General features: G+C 52.3%; 1 non-coding gene across 1 annotated transcript; it reads right to left on the bottom strand.

Moving 5' to 3' along the window:
• Positions 1-1,144: 1,144 nt before the first annotated feature.
• Positions 1,145-1,226, bottom strand: TRNAS-GCU. The gene has a single exon. It is a non-coding gene; the product is annotated as a tRNA-Ser (tRNA).
• Between the last annotated feature and the right edge of the window lie 6,569 nt (positions 1,227-7,795).

The following is a 7,795-nucleotide window of genomic DNA, read 5'->3' as shown; positions in this document are numbered from 1 at the left end:
GCTGTGGGAACCGTGCAGAGCTTTCGCCCAGAGTGGAGACAGGAAATGAAAGGAACAGGAAGGGATCCTGCCAGCAGGGGAGTTGGACAGTGTGGGGAGGAGATCCCAGAAGTGGGGGTGGGGCAGTGGTCTGGGGGGAGACCAGGGAAGGATCCCAGCAGTGTGGGAAGTTGAGAGCACAGGCCTGGCATGGGGAATGGGGAGAGTGAATGTGTCCCTCTAAACCCATCAACTGCAGACTAGGCAGGCTTGGAAGAATTACGTATTTGTTGGTAAATGTCAATTTCTGTGTAAACACACGACCCAATGGCAAAATATTTCCATCGATAATCATCAAAACTGACAGATGGGCAAAGTAAGAAACATGATGCTTGAGAACTTACCCTGTTGTAGGAGCAGCAGTGATCTGTGTGCTCCGTATAACCTGTATGCCCAAAAGGTCTGTTACGCTCCCCCCTCCCCCCGCTTGTCTCCTCTCCCTCTATGAATGCCTGTGAAGTGGCTTTCCCCCTCCCCCCCCCAATGCTTGTGGGATGAAGGGGCTGGTTGAACAGCTGGAAGAGCAGAAGAGCTCCTAGATAGACAAGGTGTCTGGGACTCTCATTAGGCAGCGATCACACACCCAGAGCATGGACACTGCATGGACACTGGCTGAGGTGGAGTGTGACCCACCAGATGCAGCCAAGTCATCTCCAGTCGCAGGCCATGAGGAGCAGGTCCTTAAAAGGGGAAGGGGCCCTGTGCTCAGGAGTCACTCACAAGCTTGTACCTCCAGTGAATGCCCTTCGCCCCGACCGCCTGGCCAGTGGTTCGCTGCGTTACATTCCATCGCGCCTCGGGAAGACTTACCTTCATCGCACCGTCCATTGCAGCGCTGGGGGACACTTACCTTAAAGGATCCTGACATCCCCAGTGCCGAGCCAGTCCTGGGAGCGTGTGTATGACACCCCCCCATCTCTTCTTTTGAGCTTAGCTGTTAGTATAATAAACATGCTGCTTTCTGCCAAACGCTGGGGGGTCATTAGTCCTCCTTACGCTAACTAGCTGGCCCAATTTTGGGTAACAGAAGCAACATTGCTGGATCTGTCATTGTACCAAGGCGGGAGATGGTTGTCTATAAAAGAGGGTGAAGACTAAATACATCCGATGAGAATGGGATTCGAACCCATGCATGCAGAGCACAATGGATTAGCAGTCCATCACCTTAACCACTCGGCCACCTCATCTGAGCTGTCAAGAAATGGACAGGAGGAGAAATCTAAGGCCGGCAGAGATTGGGACAATAAGAAGTTTTTAAATACTAAGCGTAAGCAGGGTCTGAAAGAGCTCCCCCCTCACATCTAGTGAGGAGCTGGGGGAAGACTTCAGGAACAGACCGTGTTTGCACAGACACCCCTACTCTGCCTAGCTATGCAGCATGATGAGGCTGCTTCCCCAAAATGACCAGTTTGGGATGGTGGTGGGTTGCAAATCACTTTAGGATTGAGTGGAATGAAATGTTATTCTCCTTCCTGTACGAGTGAAGGGCAGCGGAACGTACCTAGGCCGTCCTGACGGAGGGGTGGGTGGGGGAGGAATCGCTTTCATTGGACTGCAGAGAAGTGATTGAGGACGTCACCCTAACCCAGTGGTCCCCAAACATTTCACACTGCGCCCTCGTATCCATGGCTGTGGCCCCTCGGAAGCCGCGGTCGAGAACCGGGGCTGGGAGTGGGGCCGGTGCTTGCTGGGGAGAGGGGTGCGGACAGGGGTAAGGGGGTCGAGGCCGGGCTGGGAGCCAGGGGCCCAGGCTGAGGGTGGGGTTGGGGAAGAGCTGGGACAGAGTGGGGCTGAGTGGGGCTCCCTCCCTGCCCTCCATGGGGGCTGGCTCAGGCCCTGAGGTGCCCCATCAATCTTCCTCTGTGTCCCCCTAGGAGTCACGCCCCACATTTTGGGGACCACTGACCCCTACTCGCTAAGCAGGGGCTAGTGATGCCAAAGCCCAGGGAAAGGGAGAACAAGTACGGGGGCCCCAGCACCGGAACCATGACCCCCCCCCCACTTCTGTGTGTGGCTCCGCCCCCTTCCACACCTTCCACCCACGGCCCCACCCACTGTCACCTCTGTTCCACCCCTTCCCCCACTGGCCCCACCCTGTCACTCCTTTACCCCGGCCCCGCTGCGGCCCCGAGACCAGAGAAGCTCTGTGCCCCTGCTGCAGCCCCCGGGCCGTAGCAGGGAGTGGGAGCTCCTCCAGCCCTGGGGCCGACATGGGGGAGACTTTCCCAGGGGGGCCTAATTTGGCCAGGGCCCCTAGTCATGGGCCCCACTGTCCCCTTGGCGACGCAAGGTTTGGGGAGGCTGAGCCCCCCCGAGCCTCCATTACGAGCCGCCCAGGCTACCTCTGCTCAGTGGGTGGCCAGTCTCCCTGTGTCTCTGCTGTTCGTGCTGGGGAGCCCGGCCGGCCTTAGGGGTGGGGCCCCCGGCAGCCGCCCAGGGCTCCAGGGGGTCAAAGGGCACCGTGTGGCCGTGCAAAGGTGCTCACTGCTCTCCCCTGCCCCAATGCTCCTCCGTGGCCCCACAGAGGGTGGGGGGAGCGAGGAGCAACACTATGTGCTCCCTGCGTCCTGGTCACTTTCCCCACCTGGGCTGGGCTGTGAGGGGATCATCAGAAGCTGCTGCTCTCTGCCCTCCCCTGACGCAGCCCGGCTGAGGAAAGTGACCTGGATGCAGGGAGCTCGGATGATGTCCCTTCTCGCCCCCCTGCCCCTGCTAGGGAAGGCTGCTGTGTGGTGTCTCCATGGCTGCACTTTCAGTGATGCAGGTTTCTCGATCCCTTTGTTCCAGGGGCATCCTACTAGATAAAATTGAGCAAGAAATGCTTCCCAGTGGTTTTTTAGGACTGGAATTGCTATTTTCAACAGCCATTGCCATTTTTTTTCTAGTTTTCTTTGTTTAAAAGGAAGACAGTGATATTGCACTGGCAAATTCCCCATAGAAACAAAGAATAATAAAGGCACCTCAACTTTTCCTCATTTATGGAGGACAGTCTGATAATATGGATCCAGATCTCCTCCAATCACACAAGCTGAAAATTGTTCCACTTTACTGCAGTTCTGTAACCATGCGGGAACCAGTCCTGTCTGTGTTCTGTGCACATCCAAAATTCCTGCTGAATGACCCGCCCTGGGAGCAAGTTACCAGTGACCCAGGGCTGGGGCAGGAAGAGGGTGCAGGTGCGGGGGGGAGCCCAGGGCTGGGGCAGCAGAGGGTGTGTGGGGGGGGGAGCACTGGTGGGGAAGGGGGAGCCCAGAGCTAGGGCAGGATGGGGTGTGTGTGGAGGAGAGCCCAGGGCTGGGGCAGCAGGGGAGTGTTGGTTGGGGGGGCAGAGCCCAGGGCTGGGGCAGCAGGGGGGTGCAGGTGGGGGGAGGCCAGAGCTGGGGCGGCAGGGGGTGCGGGTGGGGAGGACAGAGCCCAGGGCTTGGGCAGCAAGGTTTATGGGGGGGAGCCCAGGGCTGGGGTGGGGGCAGCCAAATTTTTTTTTCCTGGGGGTGGCAAAAAACCTAAAGCCGGCCCTGCCTCCACCCACCGTGAGGTAGGCAGGAGCGGATCAGTATTATCCCTACTCGAAAGAGGGAGAAGCTCAGGCTGAGAAAGGAGAATTGACTTGTCTTAGGTCACACAGCCAGTCAGTGGCAGAATTGGGAATAGGACCCAAGAGCCCTGATTTTCAATATACCTGCCCCTGGAAATTTCCACTACATGCATCCGACGAAGTGGGGATTCACCCACGAAAGCTCATGCTCCAAAACATCTGATAGTCTATAAAGTACCACAGGACTCTTTGCTGCTTTTACAAACTAACCATCAGATCTTGAATTTCAGACATTGAATGACCTGAATAAAGTGCTCTGTGATGAGCTCCAGACCAACAACAGTGCACAGGAATTATTCAGCAAGTATTTGAGGAGAACTGCAATGTCAGAGAGAATCATGAACTGCTCAGAGACCATTAATGCAGAGAACAGCAAAATTCATCAAACATAGAATTGGTTCTGACTTATTTACTTCATCTTAAAAGAGACCAACAAGGACCTGAGTCTCCTCCCTGTCAATAACCCCCTGCTCAGCCAATCAGGGTAGAGACTGAGGACAGGAGGCTGAGGGTTCTCACCAGAGAGCCCAAAGGATGGCCCAGGTCACTGGTGGGGATCACTGCCCGAGCACTATTTTAGCCCCATATTTTTGGGTGGACCTCCCACAGTGGGAGCTGCAGAGCACTCCCCTGCAACAGATGGGTCATTCTGAACAGGTTTCAAACCTCCAGGAGGCTCTTACCTTCTAAACAGGGACGGCTGTTTTCTAGTAAAATCACTAAAAGGGAAGGAGAAAACTCGAAAGAGGTTCCTCCTGGCGCTCACGTCCGTGAACCCGAATACTCTCTCAGTCCTCAGAGAGAGACCTGGAGAAGGAGACTTGCTGAAGCAAAGCCACAGGGGTCTCTGAGGTTTCCCTGGCCCCTCGCCCCGGTCCTGCCTGGCTGATGTCAGCATCTCTCTGTGAGGTCACCACCTCCCCACCACCTTGGACCAATAGGCTGAGGTCCTGCAAAAGGCCTTTGTGATGTCACTGCCACACCCCTCCCTTGCTGTGCCAATGTCCTGCCTCTGGCCAGGCACTTTGGAGGTTTGAGCTACTCCCTGTGGATCACCCCACTCAAGGAGCGTTCGTTCTAGGCAGCAAGCCGGCTAGACAGGGAAACATCAGATGCTGCTCCCACTGCTATACTCAGTTTTTTAGAAATTAGTCAACTTTCTGGCCAGAAGAGACCATTAGAGCATCTAATCTGACCCCCTGCATATCACAGGCCTCCTGTATGACACAAGAGCTACTTTTGGGGCAAACACATTCCAGAAAGGCATCTAGTCTTCATGAAATGACATCAAGAGATGGAGAATCCACCACTTTCCTTGGTAGCTTGTTCCTGGGATGAATCATTCTCGCTGTTGAATATTTGTGCCTTAGTTGTAATACAAATTTGTCTGTTTTCATCTTCCAGCCATTGGGTCTTGTTATTCCTTTCTCTGCTAGATTAAAGAGCCCTTTAATACCCAATCTTTTCTCTCCATTAAGGCACTTCAACACTTCAATGAAGTCACCTTTCAATCTTCTTTTGATCAGCTAAACAGGTTGAGCTCTTTCAATAGCTCCCTAGAAGGCATTTTTCTCCGGCCCTCAGAACCTTTGGTGGCTCTTTGCTGCCCCAACTCCAATTTCACAACATCTTTTTCAAACAAAGACACCAAAACTGGAAGCAGTATTCCAGTATCAGTCTCGCTGATGCCGTGTCACCTCCTGTGACGTTATTGACATAATCTGTAACTGTATAGATCACCGTTGCGGCTACTGTTCTATATTTGCAGTGAATATTGTAGAAAGGTTGTCGTGTTAGGGGTCTACGGAGAGGTTCTGATTGGCTGATTATAATGATGCTATCTCTAGATGTGTATCATTTTTGTAGTTGACGTTATGAATATTGACTCTATGCTGCCTGCATTTCAAACTTGCGCTCTGCTTCTGGGGAACACCTCAGATAAGTTGGTGTCAGTTCTGCCTAGCCTGCTTAATGGTCCATTAAGGACCATCAGCTCTACAATCGACCCATTGAGAGAAGGCAGATACGCCTTGTGACTCAGCAAGGTCTGCAGGGACCTGCCTATGGACAGAACTCTAAGGTTTTTCTGTGCCCCTGTGCTGGATAAGAGTGTCCTTGGGACAAAGAAAGCAAAGACCACATGGCAAGAAGCTAGAAAAGGCTGATGCCTCGTCTCCATCTTATTTTCAGTCCTGCTTCATACCTCTAGAGGGACTTTGCTACAAACTGAAGCTCTGTACAAAGGACTGAATGACCCATCCCAGCTGTGGATGGACTCCAGAGACTTGATTTGAACCTGCAGTTTATTCCATCACTGCTACAAGCCTGAACCAAGAACTTTGCCACTACTGTGTGTAATTAATTCCTTTAAAAATTTTAACTCTCATCTCTATTTCTTTCTTTTTATGAATAAACCTTTATATTTTAGATGTTGTAAGGGAAAATCCAGTGTTATCCAAGGCCTTGTAGGCCCAGGCCTCATGTCAGGCTGCCAGGGCCGGCCAGACAAGCCAAGCAGGGGGGGCACCGAGGAGACAGTGGAAAGTCCTAACAGTCCCCAACTGAAAAACAATTTTGTAATATCCCCTACTGTAAACACGTAACCGCACAGAACAGATAAGTAATAACAGGAAAAGCCTAATATGGAAGAAATTTACTCCTACTCCAATCAGCATTAACTTTGCAATATTTTTTAGCAAAATAATAAGGAAATGATGTATGTAACTTGCATATTACGATTGTGGTTTCAAGCTTTATAAGGCTGTCTGTAACCAGCTTCGGGGAGGCCGTTTCCATAACGGTTCTCCCCTGCGTGCTTCTAATCAATAAAAGGCCTCAGGCTGATCTGATTGAAAACACAACACATGGATCAATTTTTCCATAACAACGCTAAAGGATTTGCAAGAGCGTGATTTGTGGGTAAGATCTGACTTGTCTATTGACCTGCATCTGTGGCTTGGTTCTTTGGGGTCCTTTGAGAGAACCGTTTTCTTTTAACGAGGTATTGGTTTTCATAACCATTCATCCCCCTAAGGAGCGGGGCTGGTGGTGATAGAAGGGAACTGGAATAGCTGAGGGAATTGCTTGTATGACATCCGATTGGCCAGTGGGGTAAAACCAAAGTCGTCTCTGCATGGCTGCTGTGACGTGCTTTAATAGTGAAGGGCACCCAGCCTCGGGCTGTGACTGCCCTGCTCCAAGCCATTTGTCCAGTATTGATACTCTCAATAGTGTCCCGCCAGTGGTTGCATCGTTACAGGGGTTGTCCGGAATTACAACTGGGAACTCTCCGAAGCTCAGGATGCGCTTCCTCAGCTAGGGGAAGTACGTAACCCACACACCTCCAGGGTGTGGTGGGGTGTCCCAGCTAGTGGCACCGAGATCACTTAGAGGGAGCAATAAAACATGTCTTCTATAAAGCCTTCGCTAACAGCCAGGTGGCTTTTAGTTCATGCTGTAGAGGCCCACACACTAAGCTCCAGAGGTCCCCGGTTCAATCCCGCCCACCACCGAGTCACCAACCTGGATCTGTCAGAATAACAGAGGCAGCTGCCACCCCAAGGAGAGAGCTGCCATGCCACACCCGGCTGAGAAGAGGTACCAAGCAGTGAGTTGACACCCTTCAGAGCTTCCTGTGATAAACTGTGAACTTAGGACAATAGCGGGGTGTTAAGTGTTGCCCTCAGAGTGGCCTGGGTCAGAGCCCATGGGAGGCCCTGGGCTCCCCCCCATGCCATCTGCTGCATCCTTCCCCCCAAAAGGGTCAAAACCCTGACCAAGAGGCAACATCCCCACGAGCAAAGGCCATCACGAGGCATCTGTCTTCGAAAGTTTGCAGAGGATGTGGGAGCAGAAAGGGGAGAGAGGATGATGGTGGCTCTTGGGAAGAGGGAGGGAGGGAGCCTTATGGGAAGCTCTTGTTTACCGCCATCAACCCAATGATCAGATCATTGATGCCTAGAATCTTCCCTGACATGTTGTAATTGATTGGATCTAGGTTTTAAAACGGGTACCACATTTGCAGACAGAGAAATGTCAGCGAGTTGAGTGGAAGGCCATTGCAAGCTCAGCTAATTATGCAACGTGGCTTATGCCCCATCTAACAAGCTCCTTAAACAATAGCTCCCAGTTTTCATTCGCATTGTTCTGTTTAGTGTTTTT

The sequence above is a fragment of the Mauremys mutica genome, unplaced genomic scaffold, assembly GCF_020497125.1.
Source record: "Mauremys mutica isolate MM-2020 ecotype Southern unplaced genomic scaffold, ASM2049712v1 001067F_np12_obj, whole genome shotgun sequence".
Classification (NCBI taxonomy): domain Eukaryota; kingdom Metazoa; phylum Chordata; order Testudines; family Geoemydidae; genus Mauremys; species Mauremys mutica.
Note: the sequence above shows the minus strand (reverse complement) of the source record. Positions and strands in the feature narration are given on the sequence as shown.